Consider the following 24,421-nt stretch of genomic DNA (forward strand, 5'->3'; position numbering starts at 1 on the left):
ACTGATGGTTTTTCTAGGACTATGCTCTTTCAGCCATTCTGAAGCTAAGGCCCTAATCCAGTCAATTTACCTCTATGCTGACTTTCTAAATTCTATAGAGGTTTTACGAGCTTACCATTTCATTTGTTGAGTTTGTCATTAAACTTATGAGTTTATTTTTGGCACATCATGTGACACATCATGTGTAGTTGCAGCCAATGAAAGGAACCCATTTGTAACTAGAAAAAAGTAATATTTTGCCAGGCATAACATTGGGGCCATTACTATGCCACTGGATCTGAATTTCTGTAAAAGTGTGAATCAGAAAGTGCTGAAGAATTCAAACTTAGTGTCAAACTGCAAACATTTCACATGAAAATAAAGTTCAAGAACCCTTTTCAAAATACCCTTCATACTAGGAAACAAGGAGCACCTGAAGAGAAGAATACATGGTCCCTGAAGAAGGGGAGGGGGGCAAGAACCCCTGAGCAGATTGGGAGCATGGAGGGGGAGAGAGGAGGGATGTAGGAAGGAGAGAGAGGGAGAAGAGGAGGGGGAGAACAGGAGAGAACAGGAGAACTGAGACAGGGGAGGAATAGAGGAGGGAAAGAAAGGAGATGCCTTGATAGAGGGAGACAGTATAGGTTTGGAGAGAGGTCTGGCACAGGGGAAATGTTAGGGGATCCACAGGGATGACCCCAACTAAGAATCTAGGCAGTGGTGGAGAGGCTTCCTTTGATTCCCTTCCCTATAATGGGAATGATGACTACCTTGGATACCATTCCTAGAGCCTTCGTCCAGTAGCTGATAGAAGCAGAAGCAGGCACCCACAGCTAAACACTGAGCCATAATCCTGGAATCCAGTTGTGGAGAGGGATGAGGGATGAGCAAAGAAGCCAAGAGGGTGCTGGAGAAACTGGCAGAAACAATTGACCTGATCCAGTGAGAGCAAGGATACCCTAGTCATAAAGCTGGGAACCAGCATTGGACTGAACCAAGCCCTCTGGGTGGGTGCCAGCTAGGAGGCCAGGGCAGTCTATGGGAACTCTAACAGTGGAACCAGTGTTTATCCCTAGAGAACAACTGGACTTTGGGAACCCATTCCCTATGGAGGGATACTATTGCAGTCCAGATACAAGAAAGAGGGCCTAGACCCCTCCCCAAATGATGTGAGGGACTTTGATGGTCCTCCATAGAGGGTCTCACTATCTTTGGAGAGTGGGTGGGGAGTGGATTGGGGGGAGGTTCTGTGGGGAGCATGGGAGGATGGGAGGGCAAAGGAATGGGGAGATTGATACATAAATAAGAGTGCTTCTAAAATAAAAAAATCCCCAAACAACGACAACAACAACAAACAAACAAAAAAACTGAAATACCCTTCATGATTCTATTAGTAGGAAAATGCTTCATGTCACATAGGGTGTTAGCACACCCCTTTGTGGGACAGAGATTTACAATAATAGATAATTGGACATGAATGCTCCTTGAAAGCAAAATGTGCATATACCTAAGAGCTTGAGTAAAAAGTATTCAAAATGAAGTATCTAAGTTAAGAGCAGTAGCTCCATACAAAAGATGTAATGTGTTTTAGTAGCTACAGCCTCTCTTTCCATTAGCATGTATAATTGCTGCCAATTGAGGGACTAAGATGATTTCAAGAGTCCTAGGACTATGATAAACTGAAAGTGCAGTGTGTTCTAATGTGAATGGTGTTTTGCTGGTGAATAGTTATGCACCTAAACTCATTGACATAGTGACAGATTCAGTGACATAATATCCAGGTACCCATAAATATCTATCTTGATACACTACTAAAGATGCTTCTGAATGAAGATTAAATATTCTTGGGGTGAAAACAGTACTTTTGGCTATATGGTGTCAGTCTGAAGTACTCCAAAGCAAAACCAGATCAAGGATGCTAACTGTCCTTGTTAATAATTTTACCAGTTAGTCAGTTAACTTTTTTTTGGCTTTTTAATACAGGGTTTCTCTATGTAATAGCTTTGGCTGTCCTGGAACTCGCTCTGTAGACTAGACTGACCTCAAACTCACAGACATCTGCCTGCCTCTGCCTCCTAGTGCTATGATTAAAGGCATACACCACCGCCGCTGCCTGACTAGTCAGCTAGATTAATGCACAGAAAATATCACTGGAGGACTTGTAAAACATCCAGAAGTAAAGATTCCACTGTACTTCCATCATATGCCACAGGAACATTTAAGCAAAAATGTTAAGAACTCTTAAAAGATACATTTCCATCAAATTGGATTTTACCAAAATGCTTTTTTTCTAAATTTCCACTATTTCTGATTGGCTCAAAACAACAGTACCTCATACAACCTCAGCAACTGATATTAAATGAACAATTTGTCTGAAAAGTAATCTTGGTTGTACATTTTTTTAACCCCAAATTCCTTCTGTCTGGTTCTACCATAGCTTAGCTGGCTTTGAGTGGCTTTATTTAGCCCTTGTTAACACTTACATTCCAACATATTCTACAAAATGCATTAGATTTAAAATTGTTTGAAAACAAGATACTACAGATTACAGCACAGACTGGGATGAGCAATGGCTCCAATGGTTTGCACATCTCCAGTGTACAAATCCCTTGGCAACAGGAAATGTATTCTCTGTGGGGGTCACAGATTCAGGCTTAGGGTTAGGGTTAGGGTAAGGCTGAATCACATGTTGTCCTACGAGGGAATCTGTGATCCCCCACAGAGGAGAAAGGATGTGACTATGGAGGTATAGAATAAAATGATACATCCACAAGTCCAAGAAAGCTGGCAGCCTCAGGAGCTGGAAGAGACGAGTAAGTGCTTTTCTCCTATAGTCTCCAGAGCAGCCCTGTTGACAGTATGATTGTGAATTTCTGTCCTTCAGAACCACAAAGAGAATACATTTCCACCATTTGAAGACACCAATTTTGTGAAACTTTTTTTCGGTTACAATAGAAAATAAAATATACACTATTTTACTTTTTTTCCTTGAAATTCAAATTATATTAATTAATTAAGGTGATGCTTATGTGAATGGAAACACACTCTTTAACAATCTTTGTGGGTATGTGCTTGTGTGCATTTGCATGCCTGGATGTCTGTGTGTTCTCGTGTGGAGTGTGTGCATGTGTGCTGTGTGCTGTGTGCTGTGTGTGTACCTATGTCTTCTTAATAACCTTGCAGCAAGATAAAGCTAAAGGCTTAGTGCAAAGTGCATTTTGCTGTCTAGAAAAAAATATGATAAATTGCAGTGGTTAGGATACATAGTGTTGTTACTAATCCTGAGACTAGAAAACTGTATTAAATATGTAGGTGACATATTGTTTGAAACGAAGAATTAAATGTAAATAATCCAGAAACTCAGTTTGTCTTGCATGCATACTCCTGAATCTGGGGCCATTCCTTAAAGCTAGAGAGTGATTATCTATCAGGAGCCATACATTTTGGGGTACTTTTTAAAAATTATAAAGAAGACACAAAGTTGAGGACAGTAGTAAGGTCAGGATGAATCCGGAGGAGTTAGGGAGAGGATTAGCTGGTGCAAATGACCAAAGTATATCAATCATAAGACATCCTCAAAGAATTAATAAAAATATCTTTTAAAGAATTAAATGTAAATCTTTTTTTGATCACATTTAAATCTTTTAGCATCATATGATTTAGTTATTTATATATTTCCATGTTGTATAATATTGTCCATTACACATCTTACATATTTTGAAGTTTTCCAACTCCTACTCCACATAATTCTACTCTTTCCTTATTTATGAATATCATATGCAATATTATAAAGTGTGATATGCATCCTACTTTACATTAGATTTCTGGATTATATTTTCAATGTTTAACTAAAATAGTCATTATTTAGCAAAATTAATTTTAAACTCTGATTTCAATTTCCTTTACCTGCTATGAATAACATAGGCAGAGATTCACTTCCTGGAATCCTTATTCAATTTGTATTCAATTTGTAGTTCTTTATCCTAATATAGCTACTAAGTGAGTAAAGTGAGAAATATTAAATATTACTAAGAATTGAACTCATAAAACACACGCATTCTCTCTTTTTTTCTCTCTGTGTCTCTGTCTCTGTCTCTGTCTCTGTCTCTCTCTCTCTTACACACACACACACACACACACACACACACACACACACACACACACTCACACCTTTGCAGAGTTGGGTTCCAGGAAGCTTAGCATGGTATTTGAACCATTTCCTGCCGTTATTACCATGCTCAAACTGAAGAGGAATGCTTTAGTTCAGCCAGCTGCTGGATTGCCCAGAATAGTAAATTACTCTAATGTTCTGGTCTGATGGGATCCTGCATCACCTTTCCCTTCTTTTTTTAAAAATCAGGATTTCCTCATTTTTTTCAGTTATTTGCTTCTACTTTAAATTAACTTCCTACAAATAACCTCTTGTCTGATGTATCCATAATTCTCCACATAGTTAGTTGCCAAAAAGAGCCCCTAGAATATTGCATCCACCTCTGTTTCACTAAAGTTGCAAACACAGTTGTGTGTGTGTGTGTGTGTGTGTGTGCTATCACCCCTGCCCTGGTAGAAATCCTTTTAGCAAAAGTCACCCAGATGGGGTGTAGGTTCTCCTAATTCTTTAATGACGTATTAACTATTGAATTAATCATGAAAGGTTGGTCATCTTCCCACAATCAGCAGTAACTTTTATTTTTTGAGGCAAAACCATTGTACTTCTCTGAAATTAACTCTACCCTTTCTTGAAAACTCTAAAACAGCCTTTCCAAATATCAAGGTTAATTCTGATATAGTGGCTAAACTGTGCACTGTATCTCTGATGTCAAGGTCAATGAAGTATCATGAGGGACTAAGGCTAGAGTTATATTGAACATTTCATTGCAATAGTCAAGCTATATAACCAAGGGTTCAAGTAGGCAAGGTAAAGAGGAGGAGAGTTTTAGAAGTTTGAAGAATCATCGAAGAACTCAAATAAATGGATACAATTTTCTCAGCAACCAGTTGGACATAGGAGTATAGGCACCAGGAACATTTTGTTGTTCTTTTTGCATGTATACATAGTGTGTGTTTCACATGTGTGTGTGTGTATTGACCAAAGGTTGTTCTCTGGTGTCTTCCTGGATCATTCTACACCTTATATATTTAAGAAAGACTTCCTACTTGAACATTGAGCTCGCTTGTCATTGATTTAGCTAGTTGGCTAACCATCTTGTTCCTCTGGGACACCCTATCTTCACCTCCTCCACTATGGGAATTGTAGGGGGGACAACCACACCCATCAAGAAGCAGTTGCTTTGTCAACTCAGCAGGTGAGAAGAGAATAAGTGTGAGCACAAAACAAAGATGTCTTCTTCTGCTTAATAAGGCTTCTTCCTCTGCCCAGGTAAAGAAGGAATGGGATTAAAGTCCAAATTGTATCTATTTTCTAAAATTAAAAAATCTCTTATTAGTATACCTTAACTTCATGACTAATCTTCTGATGAGAAGAATACATAGGGTCATTCAATAAAATTCAGTCTCATGAATCTCCATGTTCCTTTCCTTTCCTTTGCTATGCACCATCTCCAGGAAAGTGAGAGCACCAAACTCAGAGTAAATCAACAACTCTGAATGCTTAATTTGCAATTTTTCCTTGCCATAAATGCCCAACATGTTATTTATTTATTTGTTTATTTATTTAGGTTATTTATTTAGGTTATTTATTTATGTAGCGTGTGTGTGTGTATGTGTGTGTGTGTGTGTACATGTATGTGCTGCCTGTGGAGACCAGAGGAAGGTGTTAGATATCTGAGAACTGGAGTTACAGACAGTAGTAAGCCACCCATTGTGGGGTCTGGGAATAGAATTCAGGTCTTCTGGAAGAGCAGAGCATACTCTGAATTACTGTACCGTTCCTCCAACCCCACTAACATTTTAATTTTTGTACCTTACAAATATATCTCTCCTATGGGGAAGCTGTAGTCATACCCTCAAATCCCAAAGGAGCCTGGCTAGTGTATGCTGATAGGCTCAGTGCTAGTGCTATTAGGTCCTGAAATGGAGCTTTGGTTTCTTCAGAGTGCTCTATTGTGCAGGCCCTGGTACTCTGGGCAGGGAGTCTAGATGTCTTTTGTTAATCATGGTTCTGGGAGAAATCATTTAAAATGTGCTTCCTCCATAAAGTACAGGAGGAAAAGGCAGAATTAACATTGAGAGTGTGGAGAGTGTGTCTCATCTCCATACTGCATTACCTCATAGTCAAAAAGCTACTTAACAGTTTCATTTGCCTATTCTAGAAATCTGATTTTTTTTAAAAAGTGCTAATTGAAACAATGGATACTATTAATGTTTGTTTTGTGATTGGCTGAATTGTACATTAGAATATGTTGCCATTAGCATGAAATGTGAATAATCTTCATTTGAGAAAGCTGCTGAAATCATATATTCAGAGAACTTAAAAAGTAGCTAAGCTTCCAGGAATGAATCTGTGTTTCATGGAGAGATAAGAAAAAAATCATATTTTAAAATTTTTGTTGTGCATGTGTGTGTGTGTATGTATGATTGTAGTACATGTGTGTAGTGTATGTTCATATGTACACATAAGTACATGAGCCTGTGTTTATGCAGAGGACATCAGGCATCCTCCTGTATAGCTCTCTACCATATTTCCTTGAGACAGGGTCTCTCATTAAACCTGAGCAAGGCTTGAGGTCAGCAAGTCCCAGCCATCCTATTTTTGCCCACCATATCATTGGAGTTAGAGGCACGTGTGGAGCCATACTCAGATTTTAATGGGTGCTGGAATCCAAACTCAGGTTCTTATACTTGCACAGCAAGTGCTCTTAGCCACCGACTCATCTGCCAGCCCTTAGGAGACACGGTTTTAGAGCATATGCAGTTATGCTTCCCATTCCCCCGGATAAAAGAGCCAATCAGTGTCATTGCAGTCTAGTGAGTAAGTATGGCACTTGACTTGCTGAGCTTAATAAAGAGGTCATTAGATTGTATCAAGATCACTACAAATGATTGATCAACCATTCTGTTAGAAAACTGGCCTAGTCGAGCACGTGGCTGATAACTTGTTTTCCCAATGTTTGAACTATTGCTTTGTCACAAGTTTTTAAAGCACACAGCCCAAATTACACTTTGGATTCAGGAATATCTACAGATCAATGGCCCTACTTGCATAGCCTACTATTTTCTGAGTAAGTAATACAAACTCAGTATGTCATATTAATTCAATGCATCAGCATGGAGAGGAACTGAATTTTGACTAGACAACAAAAACAGTTGCCCAATTTGTTTGTTTGCCTTTGTTGTGAAGGTGGCAGTGTTTCCTTGCTGGAGTTTTCTGTCCACCACCAGTCACCATAACAGTTCTCTTCAGTACAATCTGATCACAACAGTCCTGAGGATTTCTACTTTAGACTCTACAATAGTTCTAAATATTAGGATGGATAGAGCAATCAAGGAAATATATGCACCCTTTGAAAAACAAGACATGTGGTACCATGCTGAAATACTCATTTGGGTATGATGAGTACCTGAGCTTTATTGAGTAACAGTGTCAAGTTTTGTAATGTGAAGTGACATTGGAAAAGAGTTATATGCATGGATTCATTTATTTGTAAAAGGGAGATGCAGTTGTTTCAAATCAACTTTATTGTGTGTGTGTGTGTGTGTGTGTGTGTGTGTGTGTGTGTGTGTGTGTGTGTGTGTGTGTGTTTGTGTGGTGGCTATTCATCGTGGAGCAATAGCCCAGAATGGGTAATGTCCACTACAGCAAACAAGACAAATAAACCCAAAGGGGGCATCTGAGATAACTCAGCAGGTAAAAGTGCTTGCTGTAAAACCTGATGATCCAAATCTAATTCTCAGAAAACAACTAAACTTGGAAGTAGAGAACCAACTCCATAAAGTTGTCCTCTGATATCCACATGTGTTATGACATCTGTGTCCCCCATCATGCACACACAAGCACACATAAGCAGGGACATGCATACACATGAAATGCAGACACACACAAGCACAGACACACACAGGTGGGCACTTATGCACATTCTGTTCCATTACTTTGTTCTTCCTTTCTTCCTGGATACCTATCCAGCGTACTTCACATGGTTGGTTTTTCATCTTTTCTTTCTGATAGCAAATGACTGAATGTCTAAGATGCCCCACTGCATAGACACAAACTCAATAGATGGTGGACATTGCTATTTAATTTCAATACACAAATGTAGGCCCTTTAGTAAAAAATATGTTAAAAACAGCCAAGAAGACATCTTAAATGTCAAACACATTAAATAGATACTTAAAATGCTATTAGGAAACAATCCAGAGCCTTGCCAAGTATCACCACTGGGAAAAATAAAAACATAGTTTGTTTTATTATTGGATTATTCCTGCTATACCTTTCAAACTACTTTAACATGCAAAGTTTTAGCAGTGTGCTAATGCCTACATGACTCTGTTATACTTTTGCTTACATAACCAGATGATTATTCCTTATATATAATTCATTTAAAGATTAACTCTTTGAACTAGATGCACGTCAATCTAAAATAGCTCATACACTGAATACTGGTGCACACTGTCAGCTCAATTTCTCCTCTTAAAATGTCTTTGTTAGCTCAGTGCATCCACTTATCTATCTACAGACATGTATGATGGCTCAGCTGCTTGAGATCAATTTTGCTTCTTAATAATTTGAAGTCATCAGCTCAGACTGGCCTCACTGTGTGTGAGATGGCTCACAATGTAAAAGCATTTACTGCACAAGTCAGAGGACCTGAGTTCAAGCTCCAGAAATCTCCCAGAGCAAATGGATTCACAAATGTCCTCTGAACTTCACAAGAGCACCATGATACATACATACGTGTCCCTCCCACACACGTGTAAAGGAAAAACACTATGCTAATGGAATAAGTAGTCTTGTCAAAATGGTAGAATGGTATGCATTGAACAAGTCCTTCTCTTTGTGGTATTTAGTTTCTTATTCATCAATGTGGGGGGTTCTTTTTGCTTTAGTTCTGTTATTTCTCACTGTCTTTTAAAATAAATAGCTCAAGCACACACGGATGTTTAAAAATCCCTAACATATACATTGTCCACATTTACAAAATCAGATTAATATGATTCTTTCTTGGGCATGTGAAATATGTATTTTAAGTACTTATATAAGCATACACATGCTTTCTCTCTAGCATATGAATGTTTATACACACAAATGGCTGCTTTCATATGTATACTTTAAAAATATTTTATGGGGAGCTATAGAGGTGGGTAAATACTTAACAGTACATATAGCTCTTGTAGAGGACCAGGATTCAGTTCTCAGCACCCACATGATGAAGGAATTGAGACCCACTTGTCACCTACACAGGTACTGTACACACATGGTGCACATACATACACTTTCTTCTGATTTTTTTAAAAACAGTTTTATTTTTAATCATGTGTATGTGCCTAGCATGTTAAGTGCAGGTACTCAAAAAGGCCAGAAGAGGGTATGTGACCCTCTGGAGCTGGAGTTACTGGTGCTTGTGAGTCCCTGAGATGTGGATGTTGGAACAGAATTTGGGACCTCAGGGGGAGCAGCATGTGCTCTTAACTACTGAGCCATTTCTGTCAATCTCCCTTCTTATGAGTTTTTGACATGGGGTCTCATGTAGCCCATGGCCTGGAACTGGCTATATAGGTGAGGATGCCCTTGAATTTCTGATCATCTTGCCTCTGCTTCTCAAGTGACAGGATTATAGGTATAAACCACCAAGGCCAGCTGGCTTACACATTTTCAAGACATTTATAGTCTCTTGCTAAAATTAGTTGACAGGCTATAAATATGGAGTGTGTTGAAGGTGACTTTTTCATTTTCTTTGTTATAATTATTTAGATTGCCAATAATACTAATGCAAAGATGATATCCATAACAAACATAGTTATTTCCTGTTTAATCTGAAGTGCACATTGAAAGACTCTGGAAAACAAGAATAGTTATGGCAGAGACTGCCTTCAATAAACCAACAGTAACAGGACAGATAGATTTGTGTATCAATCCTTGCAAAATAATGGAATCTGGTCTACAATCGAGGCATGTCCACATCACAGAGAGGGAAACACAGGAGGAAGAGTGAGGTTTAAGAGGAAGACTAAGGAAGTTTCCATGATGACAAAGCTTGTAAACTGAGTTTGCAAGGAAGAACAGGAGTTTGATTGATGTACTGCATGTGCATTCACGATAGGCACTAGGTTAAGTTGCATTTAAATGAAACTCAGCTAGCAAAGAGGCAAAAAACGGTTGATAGCCCACACTTCAGCCTCCTATATACTGATCAAGGCATGCACAGTGTGTCAGTTCTACCACCAGGAGGTTCATTTAGGCTGTTCTAGTACTGGCTATGGAATTGAGATGATCTTGAACTTCTGATCCTCCTGTTTCTACCATCCAGGTGCTCAGATGCCATGCTGGGGGTTGAACCCAAGGAGTGAGACATGCTAGGCAAATACTCTACAATCTGAGCGACACACCCAGCTACCTAGAAGGTACTCACATTAAGAGACTCATCTCTTACCTTTCCTTGCTTCTCCCATAATAACACTATGCTCAATTATGGCTACATCTCTACCAATTTTTTAAATCCTACTGATAAAATATTTTATTTACTTTCTGTCTCTCCAATTTACATCAGGGTTCAAAGGCTGAACACTCCATGTCTTCACTAAACTCTGTCCATCTCTACACTGAATGACACATTTCATTGGTGTGTGTGTGTGTGTGTGTGTGTGTGTGTGTGTGTGTGTGTGTGTGTGTATGTGTGTGTGTGTTTAGAGATGCATTTTTTAAAACAAGTATTAGATTGAAACCCAATTTATTCAGCTTCCAAAAGAGACAAACTTCTAAAGTGACAAAGAAATTTTAGGGAAAACATCACTGGTAGAATTGCTAATAACACAGAAAAAAATAAGCAGGAATCTATGAGACTCTATTTAGTAAGGCTGCTATTCCAAACTAATGACCCTACTTACTCTTTTCATTACAGCCTAATATCTAATGAGACAGTAAAATGTGAATTCTGTGAACACTAAGAGTCTATAAGTGTGGAAAGGTACAGGAAGTAGGGAAAGAAGACTAATTACATCTCTTTACAAAGTCCTATACTCAGGGAGAGTGAAGCAGTAGCCATACGCTATGCTCATGGTACTTGAACTATGTCCCCAGAGCTATTATTCTTAGCAGCTGCCTCCACAACCACCATTGCTCTCTTCATGGGAAACCCTACTGGAAAAAAAAAAAAAAAACAAACAAGAAGGACAGAGCACACATCACACATAGAAGCCACAGATAACATCATGACCTGAATTAAAAGTCAGATGGAATTTACATGTGAAACTCTCTGGCTGCTAATGTGGGTGTATCCAGAGGTGGCTAAACCAAACACTGTGTGGCTGTTTCAGGTGGTTTATAATTAACAGTGCAGGGGACAGGCCTTGGCTTTCTGGTGTAAGTGAGAGCCTTCAGGTTGGCAGCCGCTGAACTACAGACATGGACACAAAGCGTGGGTTCACGAGCTTGGCTCTGTTACCACCCTCGTTATCAGCACTTCCCACCTTGGGAACAAATCATGACTCATTTGGAAAATGTCACCCATTATGAACTACTGAATCTTGTCCAATGCAAGCCCAAAGGACAATATTGGTTGTTTGTTGATAACAAGACATGTTTAGTATCCAACGTGTGTGATTAGAAAGTGAAAGTTAAAGCCCTCTTTTTAGTTTTGTGATGTGGTCTACAATCTACCTCCTTTCTTCCCTGTTTCTTTTCCTGAAAAACAAACAAATAAACAAGCAAACAAACAAACAGTTTGAAATGTGATAACATCCCAAACTTAATAACAGATAAAACATGTATCTCTTGCTTACAACCTCTGAACGCCTTTCAAAAACCAATGGAGTTTTTATTTGTTATACATCTATCATTTATCTGTCTGTCTGTAAATCACTTGTGTGTGTGTGTGTGTGTGTGTGTGTGTGTGTGTGTGTGTGTGTGTGTGTGTATGTGTATGTGTGTCTGTGTGTGTGTCTGTGATGTGTACAGGTACATATTCCTCAACGTGTGTATGGAGGTCAGAGAACAACTTGTGGGAATAGTTTTCTACTTTCACTGGGTATGTTTTGGGGGATGAACTCAATTCTTCAGGTTTGGCCACAAGTGCTTTTACCCACTGAGTGATCATAAAAGATCTATCTGTCAGTCTTCTAAGGGACAGTTTTAGTATATGGTCCTGGCTAGCCTGATACTCCCTATGCAATCTAGGCTGGCCTGGAAGTCCCCCTGCCTCAGTCTCCCTAATGCTGTAATTCCAGGCATGCACCACCATACCTGTCTCAGTTTTATTTTCTATATAGGATGACATATTCAAGGTATTCTTGCAATTTGTAATTTGATTTGGATACTTGCTATCTTTTCTTAAAAAAAAAAAAACAACAAAACCTCAATACTTAAGACTGGCAAGATGGCTCAGCAGATAAAAGTGCATCCCACCAAGACTAAAGACTTGATCTGGGGGACCCACATGGTAGAAGGAGAAAATTGACTTCACTACAGGGGTACTATGGTACATGAACCCCCACACTTATAAAAATAATACAATTTAAGATTTACATACCTAAGAAAAGAGCTCATGTAATCAGTTACAGCTTTCTCAAAATCCAAATTTAGTATATAGCAAGAACACTTTCAAAGTCAAGAGATCTGATTTGAAGTTGAAAAATCATATTATGTTATAGTTTTTGGTTATATCTTTAAAATTGCCAGTGAAAGTTATGCTATGTGTCCTCCTCAGAGGCTGACTTCAGTTATCTTAACAAAAGCAACATGGAGTAGACTGAAATTATCTCCATTTTAGTTCTCAGAAATGGAGATGTCGAAAGGTTCAATGACCATTCTAAGTTCTATAGTCAATGGACACATGACGTTGGAGCTTTCTGATCTTAAGGACTGCTGCCCCCATGCCCCTAGGTTACTCCCTAGGGAAAGTAATGAGCACTCTTTAAGGGGACCAGTGAGGCATATGCCCATTCATAATAACTTCTGCAATCCACTGTGTGATAAGTTAAAGTGCTTTATTAACAGTTTGTTACACACACAGGGACGCTAAGGATTGGAGAGGCTAGATGCTTTCTAGTTCACCACAAGATAAATAGCTTTGCTTGGCTAACCCACACAGATCTATAGCAATGAAGCTAATAGACCTCTGAGATTTTCAGTCAAATAGTCATCACTGAAAGCATACACATGCAAGTAACATTATACAAATGAGCAGGTTGTATTTATATATTTAGAACACATACACAACACATGTATGTAACAACTAAAGAAAAAGAGGCCATGGATTTGAAAAAGAGCAAGGGGGTACAATGGAGGGTTTGGAAGGATGAAAGGGAAGAAAAATGATATAATTATATCATAATCTTAAAAATTTTGAAAAACTAAATCTTTGCACCTTTGAGTGTTTTTCTCTGGCATTTTCTTGACATTGAAAAACTCCTATTTTTATGTATTTTCTCATATACATGAAATAAATATGAGGTGTAAATTCATTGTGCCCCTAATAATGTATCTTTTTAGGTGGGGAATATACAAAATGAGGAGCTGTATTAACCAGTATTTTTTTCCTTATTTTTTAATTCTTTAATTACTACTCATATTTACATATCCACTCCCCCATTCCCTCACCCTCCCATGTTCCCCACCAACCCCCCAACCCATCCTCAGCTCTTCCCCAGGGATAGTGAGTCCCTCCACGGGGGAACTTCAAAGTCTGTCAAATCATTTGGGGGAGGGCCTAAACCCTCCTTGGTGTATCTGGGCTGCAATAGTATCCCTCCATAGGGAATGGGCTCCCAAAGTCCATTTATGCTTTAGGGATAAAGACCAGCTCCACTGTTAGAGGTCCCATAGACTATCTTGGCCTCCTAGCTGGCACCCATATACAAAGGGCTTGGTTTGGTCCAATGCTGTTCCCCCAGCTTTATGACTAGGATCTCCATGCTATCAGTAGGTCAAGTCCACTGTTTCTGAGAGTTTTTCCAGCCCCGTCTTGACTCCTTTGCTCATTCCTTCTCCCTCTCCACAACTGGATTCCAGTAGTATAGTTCAGTGCTTAGCTGTGGGTGCCTGTTTCTGCTTCAAACAGCTACTGGATGAAGGCTCTAGGAATGGTAACCAAGGTAGGGGTCAATCTCAATATAGGGGAAGGGCATCAATGGCATTCTCTCCACCATTGCCAGACTTCTTAATTGGGGTCATCCCTGTGAAACCCCTAACATTTTCCCTGTGCTAGACCTCTTTCCAAACCTGTTCTGTCTCCCTCTGTCAAGGCATCTTCTTTCTTGCCCTCCTCTATTCCTAACCAATATTTTAAACCATGGTGGTTAAAAATTCTTTCCCTCTCCCTACTTGTAAATTAGCAGCAGATAAAACTCATTTTGTTGTTTCTTTCTTTACTAGTTTTTATGAGACAGGATCTCATGTAGCTTCAGATGGCCCTGAACCCACTGTGTAGCTTATGGTGACTTTGAATTCAAGATTCTTCTGCCTCTACCTCCATAGTTCTGGGATTATGGGCATGTCCTATGATGCCTGGTTTTGGGAATGATAGCCATGACCTTGTTTATGATAGGTAAACACTCTACTAAGTTACATCTCCAGCCCCCAGAACTTGAATTTTACACCAATATTGAAATTCCACTTTTATTGCTTCATTTGACTATCAGAGTAGTCTTAGGAATTTAGGTGAAGCAGAAATTATTTTATGATTCTCTCATTTTTCAAGGAAATCCAGAGCTTGGAGACTAGCAGACTAATTGGATGATAAATGAAGCCGAAACTCCAATTATAGTCCTCAGAGTACAATTTCCCTCTCACAAGACTGTAGATACAATCCAGCAGTCATCAGTAGGATGTGGGTAAGTGGAAGCACATGAATGTCTTTTTGGAATAAAATTGAACTGCTTCAACATAGTTAACTAAAATGAAGATTTAACCCAGTTGTAGTTATGCAGTGTTAAAGAACCAGAAGACACTGAAATTTTCCAATGGCTTTTTATATTCAGTTAATAGAGTGCTAAATTTCCTAGTTTGTGTCTTTGTTATTATGACGAAGGCTGATTAAAATCAACTTGAGAAAGGAAAGGTTTTATCTGGCTCATAAGTTATAGTCTATAATCTAGGGAATCCAGGGCAAGAAGTCAAGGCAGGAACCTGGAGGCAGGAATTGAAGCAGAGACCTTGGAGGAATGATGTTTACTGGATTGCTAGTGTTTTAATACAGCCTAAGCCTGCCTAGGGATGATATCACCCACAGTGGGATGGACCTTCTGGCATCATATTGATCATGAACATACCCACAGATATGCCTACAGACCAATGTGATGGAGGCAGTTCCTCAAGTGAGCTTTTATCTCCCCTGATGTGTCAGGTCGATAACCAAGATCAGCTATCATAGCACCTTACTGATATTTAATGCAGGTATATTTTAAGGTATGCCATCATTTTACAATGGATTGAAACTGAGAGACTAATCCCAATCACACTTCATATTAGCAGCTCTATGAACAATTTTCATTATGAAACTATATTTTAAAAACACATATCAACACATAATAAGTAAATAAAACTGAATAAATAAAGCTGAATAAAAAATACCTACAAGTGGAGAGCCTTTACGTTGTGTATCATGATGGGAAAGGATACGGTTCACTCAATCCACAGTCCAGAACTGAAGTAGATGCCATTAGCAGCCATATCTAAATAGACACAAAAATAGACACACAAAAAAACAATTACAAAATCAGTCATCCGGCATCAGTGATACCATTTTCACAAGAGTCTTTTCATGCTGCAGGGTAATAGCTGTAATAGATATTTGACCAAAAAAAAGTCACAGGAAGGGCCTTCATTTACATACCTCTGTTTTGCCCACAGTGTGAAATATAGCCATGAGAACATACTGTTTATTTAGTCAGTGTAAAGTATGACTAAGAAATAAATTTAGTTCAATGCTAAGTATGATTAAGAAATGGTGTAGTAGAAAATTGCTACAATGTTTCTGGGGAAACATAAATTTATCAGCAAGAAACAATTTGGACAAAAAGCAAACCTATCCTTTCCTCTCAGAAGGATTTGGTGTGTTCTGAGTATTATGCTAATTCCTATATATGATAATTCATTTAGTCTTGATAACAAAGCATCAGTATAGATCACCATCTTGTTTTACAAATCCCAAGGATTGGATCCCACACCATTTAGAACATTCAAAGCATAAGCAACAGATGTCAGGAATATCACACGTGGTGGAGTAAATGACTTGTTTGCCTCCGTAGCTCTTTAAAATGTTCTGTTCCTTGCTGTTTCTCAATATGGATATAAACAATGTTCTTATTTCAGGATAATACCTGGCATATGTAAATATTTGCTGAGTGGATAAAAAGAATGTGTGGTACCCATGATCTTAGGCACTAGTGAATATTTATCACGGTCTAAATCACACTTTTGTCTGTCTTGTAATTTACTGGCCAACGTTATCTTCTTGTTTGAACACATTCCCAAGAAGGAAAAAAATAGAAGAAGTATTTGAAAAATCATTTGGATGAAATTCAAATATATTATTCAGCAATTACATGTCAGTTGTTTAAATTCGTTTAATTAGGAAATCTCTTCAAATACTGACATGTTTAAACAATGTCATTTTACCAAGAGAAAACAATACACACTAGTTTTAGATAGATACTAGCCTGGTAATTGTCTGAGACACCTTCCCTCATCCTGGGACGCTCAGAGGAAGGACTTCGGGGACACCAGGACAATTGAAATTATCACAACATATAGGACTTTCTATAGACAATCAAGAGTTGGGGAATTAGGTTCTAGAAACAGATATTCTGGAATGTAGGAAAATAGCTGGCTTGGAGGCTCCAGTGATTCACTCATGAGAAAAGCAGCTCGGTGCTAGGTGGTTCAGAGCAGGGGAGCATGAAGCTCAAGCCCACTGCCTGCTTCTGAACAGCCTGTGAATTAAGAACAGTTTCACATCTTTAAACAAGTCATAAGAATTGCATAAGTTGTTTTATTTCAAATAACAGACTTTAGGAAGTTTTTATTGGGTCATGAACACAGACATTTATTCACATAAAGACTTGGGCTTCATTCATACTTCCATGAAAGATATGAGCCTTTGTAAAATATAGTCTGCCTTGCTAAACTATCCATGCAGCTATCATTTGGTACCATCAGGGAATGTCCACAATCCCCAAATGCTCAAGTGGATTGAAAGAGTTTCCACCCATATGACTTTAAGGGCAAAGAGTGGACCGTAACAAGGATGCCTTAATGAGGGAAAAGCAAACAAGGCTGAGGTAAGAATGCAAAAAAGGGTGTGTTACATAGCAGACTGAGGATTCAGTCTTCTGTGTAGGGGTCTTTCCAATTAAAAGTCATCAGAAAAGCTGTAATAGTTGTCAGAACACCTGCTTTGTATTCTCAGTAAAATGTGAGAAACTGAAAACAAGATGCTATTGAGTCAACTTTACTCACAGAAGTGAATTCAGCATAGATAATGAGGAAGATGACCAAATGGCTCTCTATCCAATAATAACTTATAGTAAAGGAAACCTGTGTTTCAGTGGGAAAAATTTGACCGTGAACAAAATTTCCAGCATATTTTTATTTTAGAGTCTTGAATAACTGACTTCAAGGCCAAAGTCAATTTCTATCCCCTCTAGAGCAGGGTTGTCTTGAGCAATACCAACATGACTGTGTAGGAAAAAACCAAGCGTGCTTTGTGTCTAGTGATATACACCAGCTCTGCTCTCTTGGTTCGGCTCCATCCCACTCTCTCCCTCTCTTTTGCTACTGTTAACCCATTTGCTTGCCTATTACAGGTGATTTAATTGTCCAATGTACAGACCTCTTCTGTGCCCCATTCCTAACTTTCGACTTGTGTTTTCCTTCTCTAAGTAGACTACAACTTTTAGCTTTGGCCTTTCTCTAGGTAAGTGGTAAAACTGCATTTATTTGAACAAACCCCACTTGCTTAATAGTTCTGATCCAGGTGATATAAATGTTTTTGACACAATATTTGGTGCATAATCATTTCTATAACTCACATCATATCATTTTATGTCATGCGGTATTTTGCCTACATGGGAGCCCAGGAGGTGATATAGTCAGTACTTGCCTTAAAAGCATGGAGAACTAAGTGAGATCCTAGAACCTATGTTAAAATCTGGGTGTTGTGGTGTGCAATTGTAATTGCAATACTGGGGAAGCAGATAAGGCAAGATTTCAGGGGCTCACTGAACAGCTAGCCTGCTCAGAAAATTCCAAGCTAGTGAGAAACTCTGGAGAGAGACAGAGAGGGAGGAAGGAGGGAGGGAGAGAGGAACAAAGGGAGGGAGGGAGGGAGGGAGGGAGGGAGGAGGGAGGGAGGGAGGGAGGGAGGGAGGGAGGGAGTAAGGCAGAACAGGCAAATACCATAGCAATCTAACCGGACAACTTGTAGAAGTCAGGTTCTCTCCTTCCTTCATGTGGACCCTGAAAAATCAAACTGAAGTCACGAGGCTCGTTGCCAAGCACCTTTACCCACTGAGTCATCTCACCGGCACAGTTCATGGAATTCTAAAGTCTAGACATTTCCGGACAACTAACTACTTGTTCTCACTTTCACTCTAAGCTGCTTTCCAGAGATAATTTGCTAGGTAAACAACAAGTGGAAACTGCTGTTACATTTTTTATTAGTCCTTTGAGAGTCTTGATCATATTCACCATCCCTTTGCCCACTTTTCCCAGATCCAGTCCCCACCACTATCCACCCAACTTTGTGTTCTTTTTGTTTTGTTCTCAAAACTCAACAAGATCAATTTGTGCTGCCCCAATATTCTCAGATGTGTGATCTTCCACTAGAATGTGGGGTGGGGGCTTGTTATTTTTAAAAACAAAAGGGAGAGAGTTAGCACTGTGTAATCAAAACTGCTAGACCTACATGATGGTTTAATATCATAATAAATATGGAGGCTATATTGGCATGATGTATATAAGAACATAGAATATAAACTATTAATGCAGCCTTTTGCTGGTAGTTTAGTGGGAAGATGGTATAGCTGCAGATAAGCTGTTTTCAGTTCCTTGGTTTCTCTGAGAGAATAAAAATCTGATAGGGTTCAACTGTACAATTAAAAGAAGATAATGTGTATAAAGTTCTAAATAAGTAGTAATATCTCAGACCTTCAGCATGGCCTCTCATTTCTTCTCAGAGCATAATTAGCCTTAGTAAGAGATGTTTATTAGTCTTTTTTTACCAACCACAGCGGAAACATTCAGAGAAAGATTTAGAACTACTGAAGTGAAGTTTTATTTGAGATGTAGTCATTTAAACCACCTACTTTACTTAAAATAGATACAGTTCACCTTACAGCTTCCCACTCATCATAAGCAATTAGCACATTACGATGCTAACTTCCTGCAAGCAAAGGTCGAATTATGCCAACATTTTCTATGCGTGAGATGAATGAGTTATGGAGAAAGAAAAAGGATTTATTCTGGCTCACAGTTTTGTGGTGTCAACCAATAATCTCTTTTCCTTGTTGATTTAAGTATATCGTGTGTGAGGGTATGGCAGGGAAAATCTGCTTCTGTGGTCCAGTGAAAAAGAAAACGAGAAAGGAACTGAGACCTTGCTGTCCTATTTAAGGATGTTCCCCCAGTGACTACACTTCCACTGGGTCCTGTTTCTGAAGGGCTTCAGCATCCTTCAGTAGTACCAGGCTTCAGAATAAATCTTCAGTACCTGGGCCTGTAAGGGACACGCATACTCCAACCTTCACTCTATGGCTCTAATGTGGGGGATGTCCCCCACAGGCTCATGTGTCTGTGACATTTAGTCCTCACCTTGTGGTGCAATTAGAGGAGAGTCAATATTTTAGACACCAGGGCTGAGATGACAGGAGTGGGATCCTGGGGTGGATCCTTGAGGGTTATACATTGGCTGCTTGTGGCCTGAGCTGTCTTTGTTCTCTGATTGGTGGAGAAGTCAACAAGCTGCTTGTAGTGAGATATCCACCCAGCCCGCCCCTATAGAGCTGACCATACCCATTTGGGTGTGGTCACAGGTGTGGACATGACAGAGAGGGAGTTTAGGTCTGAGGTCCAGGCAGGTGGCTCTGTCTTGGGTCTCGTCAGGTCACAGGGACCAGCCTGTGCAGATCTTTAGAGCAGGAATCTGCATCGGCCATCTGATTCTTGTGTAAGTGACTTCTCCCCGAAATAAATTACATTTAATCTGTATTTGAGCCTAGTCCCTGAATCATTATCTGTGCTGCCGAAGCTGGCACAAACTACCACTGTTTAGAACAGGAACTGTTTTTGTCATGAGTCCTTCCCTCATGCCTTCCCTGTCAGAGTGTACTGCACTCTCTAAACCATGAGTCAAAATAAATCCTTCCTCCCTGAAGTCACTTCTGTCAAGTATTCAGTCCATACTGGCCAAGAAAGCAGCTAATATACTACACTTTATTTTATCAAGATAAAAATGCCAATGTGATGGCCTGGGCAAGATACCACAACCAATAAAGCATTTGCCTTGTAAACATGAGAACATAAGTTACCCACATACAAAGTCCAGCATGGAGACACTCACTTACTAGCAGAGCTCTGTAGGTGGAGCTCAGGAATGACACCTGAAGTAAACCTCTAGCATCCATAGGCATGTACACATGGGCACCCTCACACATGAACATGTGTACCAGCACACACATGAAAAACAAAATTTCAACATACTGAAAGGATATTGGAGTTCCTCTTGAAAGGGGGCAAGGATATTTGGTCAGAGAAGTGCTGTGACCACAGAGACACAGAAGGTCAACCTTCTAGAGGGTATCTCTCTTAGCACTCATCCAGAACTTCAGATGTTCATCTGAAGGAAGTTCTAACCCAACCCTGGTGCTAACTCATGAAGAAACTGATTCTTCTCTTATTCTTATCGTCACAGAATAAAGTCACAGTAAACTGATAGAAGTCTATATAATCAAAAGCATCATGTCACAAAGAAAATACAAAGAATGACCTTGACTGTGTGCCTAGCGAAAGGATCATCAGGGAATGGCATATACTCCTTGTACGGGATGGGTTGGCTCTTACTCTTAGGATCACCTGTGCCGAGTCTCACACTTGATAGGTCACCAGTTCAAGCATATCTAGGGCTTAGGAGGCCAGGGAAAATGGTGATTCATGAAAATCACATAAAATTCTAGTTGGGGCTGAATTTTCTTATATAGAAGGTTATATTTTCCATCTCTTTGCTAAGATTTTAAAAGCATATTTCATTAGAGATAATAATTGCAATTCTTTCCTTCTACCATATGGGTTATGGAGATCAAACTTGAGTCATCAGGCTTGGCAGCAAACAACTTTACCCACTGAACCATCCTGCTGGCTTTTGAAATAAGCATTGTAGTACCTTGCCTGAATGGCCTTTGTGGCTAGATAGGAAATAATAAATAAAAGTGAAAGATAAGTTTCATGAGAATGATCCAGGCACAATGAAATTAGGAGGTGTTTCCAAGTTTGTTTAAAATTGACATTAAAATAGGGTTATGTGTGTGTTTACATTAGTAATGACACAGCTGTCACTTTGTGCTTGTCTTTATTGGCTATTAAACTTTAAACAATCAGCTATAGTGAAAATTAACTTTTATATATGTTGCTTCCTTTGGGCTGGTATTCCAGTGGCTATATCCTATGGAGTTGAAATAAAGACAGTTAAAATTAACCAGAGAAAAATCAGTGGGCTTTTTCATATATAACTTACAAAATAGAGCATCTCTGTAGTCTATTTGAATTTTATATCCAGCTCCAACACTATCTAATTGGGTTGGAACATCCATTTGGCAGGCAGAGGACAAAGGGCTCTCTTCCATGCATCAGAGCTGTCGAGGTGGTACAGCAGCAGTCAAGCCCTTTCGTTAAGGGGTGAGGAGGAGTTTAGCTAATGCAGAAAAGAGGTCAAAAGTTGGAGCAAAGGGCCAGCAAAGAGAACAGAGGAAGTGGCTTCCGGAGCATTTGCTTTGGGGTGGAGGAAAAGACTAAAAGTCACTTTCAGACTGAGACTTATCATATTCATTAATTACACTGAGGGTAAGAATTATGTAAATGAAAGGAAAAGATGCTTGGGAAACCTCCCTGAAAGGCTTGGCTCCAGGCTCATTATTTTAACTATATGCTTCTGCTTTTGTCTTCCTTCCTTCTCTTTCCCCTGCCTCTCCCCTCATCCTCCTCCCCTTCACTCTGTTCCCATTCCTTCTGCTAAATACTGCTCACATGCCTGCCCATGCCCAGAACTTAGATGAATGCTTTATATGCACAAGGCTCTTATTCTCACAATATTCTTGTATGTTTAGGATTATCTGTATTTCAGAGAAATTGGGGTTCATAGTTGCAGAGTCAGTGAGTAGAACAAGGCTAGAATATGCACAACTCTTTGTCTGAAAAGAAGATAATAACCCCAAGGAGAACTATGTGTAAATGCAGAAGACAGTTCAACACATTTAGTATTAGGCTGGGAGAGATGGAACTTGGGAGTGAAATTAAGTCATTGATTAGAACAAAATTTCCTGTCAGGTAAATGTTTCTCAGTCTGTTCATGACAAAGGCCAAGTCACCTGTGTGTAAACTGAGCCTCTTCCTTATATTGGTAATATTGGCCAAATAATTAAACTTAGAATGCTCTTTTAGGAATAATTTACTCATGGAAACAGTCTTTGTTTGGTGGGATCTTACCAACAAACATAGAGGTGTAAAAATACAGTCAAAATATAAAACAACCCCACAACTCTAGAAAGTCACCTGTGTTCTTTTGTGTCAACTCTCTCCTACTACCATAGCACCAACAAATCATTTCCATACTTGCACTTTTTTTTCCCAGAATACCATGAAAATGACATCATACAGATTGAATCATTTTGTACCAGGCTTATCTTATACAATGTATGAAAATGAAATTATCACAAGATATGGAAAGAATTGTATCTCCAAACCCTCCATCCTTTGGTTTGCAACTCCCCTGATGCAATACCACATGGCTTTAACTGGTACATTTTACATTCAGTTCTAAAATCAAGAAACATAAGACCTATTTTCTTCTATACAATTAGTTGATTATCCTGCATGTTGTAAATTCCCTTATATATTTTGTACCTGCCTGCTAATTTATGGAAATTTCGCCTAAGGATCTCCTTTAAAAAATTTCCTACTGCTTGCCCATATATACACATAATTAAAATTTTTAAATAAGCTAGGGTCCTTTAAACAAAAATTGAAGATAAGTGTTGAAGTAGTTTTGACTCTTCATATGTTGATATCTATGAACAGTTTACATGAATGTTGGTGGATAGAGATATAAAAAGATAATTGTTGATATATAATAATGAGTTATGTCACTTAAAGCAAAAGACACAGAGCTTCATATTTGCCCTTTTATGAATTTGTAGTTAACTGGTAAGCATTCATCACAAGGCATGCTACAGTCTGGTGAATTGCCTTTTCAGGCAAAGCAAGACACATATATTTCCCAGTAATGATTTCTTAATCTTTTTTCTTTCTTGAAAGGCAGCCTTTGCCAAACCATTCCATCAGATACTAGAAAAAGACATCAGTGAGTTCAGAAGTGAATGGGAGGTGATGAGGGGGTGGAACAAGTATAGATTTTTTCCCCTTAAGCCTGAATCAGCAGAGGAATAGCCAAGTTGGGTTCTTGGGTTTTTCCAGAGAAAAAGTATTTGACTTTGCCACTATCTCAAATCAAATTAATGCTCTTTTATTTCTTCCCTTCAGCTCTGCTGCACTAGGATCTGGGGGTTCAATGTATAATGGTTACTAGGCACACTGTCAGTCATGCTTTGGCATTTGCTGTCATTAGATCACTGATAGATATAGGAAGAAACCTCATTTACTCTGCCATTGCAATGTCTTGAGCCTTCAAACAGATGGTCAGCCAAAAGTTCAGGGTGAACAGAACCAATTCAGGGAGGTGTTCATACCTTGTTAAAGAAGCATGGAAGGGGGCTTACTAGGTCTGTCTGAGAGCCTGGCTCTTGCAGAGCTATAGGAATCAGGGCCTGTTGTACAGAGGGCTACCTATGGCCAATGAGCCAGCAGCATGGGCAGTAGTGACTTTCCATAGTCTCAGTTTGAGAGAAAGAAACGAGTTGTGCAAAAATGTCTGACTGTGACCTAAATGGAGCCATTGCATCTCCAAAAGTAAGTAACAACCGAGGGTGACAGTTATTGAAGACTCTCTCCAAAAATCACTTTTATACTTTTCTCTTAAGCTCCATTTCAGGCTTATGTGGGGCCCCCCTTTTGGGATGGAGTAGTTGAGCAACATGCATGAGCTCACAGGCTTCCATTCTGGGC

The 24,421-nt window shown here is 39.2% G+C and overlaps 1 long non-coding RNA gene across 1 annotated transcript in view; it reads right to left on the reverse strand.

Moving 5' to 3' along the window:
- The window catches only part of LOC107979469, a 314,640-nt gene that overhangs the window by 172,926 nt on the left and 117,293 nt on the right, over positions 1-24,421 (reverse strand). Inside the window, exon 2 of the long non-coding RNA XR_004768898.1 lies at positions 15,666-15,762. This is a non-coding gene — a long non-coding RNA (uncharacterized LOC107979469). The remainder of the gene's footprint in view (positions 1-15,665; positions 15,763-24,421) is intronic.

Source organism: Cricetulus griseus, chromosome 3 (genome assembly GCF_003668045.3).
Source record: "Cricetulus griseus strain 17A/GY chromosome 3, alternate assembly CriGri-PICRH-1.0, whole genome shotgun sequence".
Taxonomy (NCBI): domain Eukaryota; kingdom Metazoa; phylum Chordata; class Mammalia; order Rodentia; family Cricetidae; genus Cricetulus; species Cricetulus griseus.